The sequence below is a fragment of the Camellia sinensis genome, chromosome 4 (genome assembly GCF_055761805.1).
Source record: "Camellia sinensis isolate YWXY chromosome 4, ASM5576180v1, whole genome shotgun sequence".
NCBI classification, from domain to species: domain Eukaryota; kingdom Viridiplantae; phylum Streptophyta; class Magnoliopsida; order Ericales; family Theaceae; genus Camellia; species Camellia sinensis.
The window spans coordinates 209,876,412-209,878,260 of NC_138964.1; the positions used below are offsets into that span (position 1 = coordinate 209,876,412).

General features: G+C 37.2%; 1 pseudogene across 1 annotated transcript; it reads left to right on the forward strand.

The window, feature by feature from the left end:
• The first annotated feature begins 779 nt into the window (after positions 1–779).
• Positions 780–1,524, forward strand: LOC114286389 (basic leucine zipper 43 pseudogene; annotated as a pseudogene). Its single transcript, XR_014328336.1, has one exon. The product of XR_014328336.1 is annotated as a basic leucine zipper 43 pseudogene (transcript).
• The last annotated feature ends 325 nt before the right edge of the window (positions 1,525–1,849 follow it).

The following is a 1,849-nucleotide window of genomic DNA, read 5'->3' on the forward strand; positions in this document are numbered from 1 at the left end:
ACCTTGTTTTGACAAGAGTCTCATGCACTGAGTCACTCTTTTAATGACTAAAACACCCCTCTCTGCTACGACGTGGTACACTGATTGGTACCTAAATCTGCCACAAGAAGGGACTGTGATTCCTAATAATCAAAATATTGAGAAGCAAGTAGGTTGTATTTTATTTTGTGATGGGACTCATTAAAGTGGTTGTTGAGTCATCAATTCCTAATATAATCTTTCCCACTTATAGAAAAGAGATTTCCTTCCCCAAAACCTTCTTACTTCCTAGCTGAATACGTCACCAAATGCCGTTGGCTAAGAACATTTTTAAGGGTAAAAAAGAGATTAGATTGGCTATGCTTGACATTAGCACCAACCTTAAGATTGACTTATTGAACCCTCCATTTCATTCATTTTCTTTCTTTCTTCTAAAACATTCCTTCTTCTAAATTATTACACTTCCCCACCCTATAAACTATTCTTCTCTCTTATGTAAGCAATAATTATCCACTAGGCAACTCACATTCCTATGTATGTATGCTCCTGCATGGATAACAGATAATGTTCACATTGCATGCATGAACATATGGAACCATTGATTGACCATAATGAATAACACCCCTATAGACACATATAGACTTGTGTATGGCAACATTTCATGCATACATGGATGTGAAGCTACTTAGTCTAGGCACAGTTTCTGCACCATATTCCAATTGTCTCATCTTTAAGAAACTCCATCTACACTAAATTGTGAGAAATGGTCCATTTTACCCTTTTCCCATCTTATAAAAACCTCCTCTCCTCAAGCTTTCCTCCACCTCAAAAACACCAATTTCTTCCACCTGATCCCCCACCTGAAAGCCCAATTCCAAATTCACTCAAAAAAGTTTAAAGCCATGCAATCCATTGATGTTTCAGAACTTCATTATCTAGTTCCTTCACATCCAAATCCATATCCGTCTCATTTTAGTTTGACCCAGAACAACACACCTGCATTTCAGCTTAGCAGATCCTCTAATCCTTTATATCATCTTCAGATCAATCCTCAAGTTCAAGAATTTAACCTACGGTCGACATGTTTCAGCAGTAACTCAACTTCAGATGAAGCAGATGAACAACAAATAAGTCTCATCAATGAGAGGAAGCAGAGGAGAATGATATCTAATAGAGAGTCAGCACGTCGATCGCGTATGCGCAAGCAGAAGCACCTGGATGAGCTCTGGTCACAGGTTGTTTGGCTCCGAAATGAGAATCACCAACTCATGGATAAGTTAAACCATGTTTCGGAATCCCGAGACAAGGCCCTTAAAGAGAATGCTCAGCTCAAAGAAGCAGCTTCAGAACTTCGTCAGATGATCGCCGACATGAATATCAATAGTCCTGATCCTACGAGTTCTGCAGGTCTTCTTCCTTGAGATGAAGACCGTGATTTTATTTCTCCATTATCCCTTTTCTAAGTCCATCCATAATTTCTATTGTTCTAATATGCAATAGATTGAGTGAAGAAAAATGGAATAACATCTTTGCTCATTTCATTCTTCCTAGCTTTATTATGACGTCACATATTTAAATCTGAAAGTTACAGGTGTTTTAGGTTCTATAAATAAGAGTCCTCCATCAACCACATAAACAATTGCATGTATTCATAGCAACATGAGAGACGAAGGTGTTGAAACTGACCTGTCTGACCAGATTCCACCATGATCCTTTCCTCATCAACTCTATTGAAAAACCCACGAACTGTGACTGATAATTCCTTAATAAAGCATATTAAAAAAAAAGAAAAAGAAAAAGAATAAAAAGAGAGAATTTAAAACAAAGAAAGTTGACTAAAAAAAAATTCTACCAGTTATTCTTATAGATG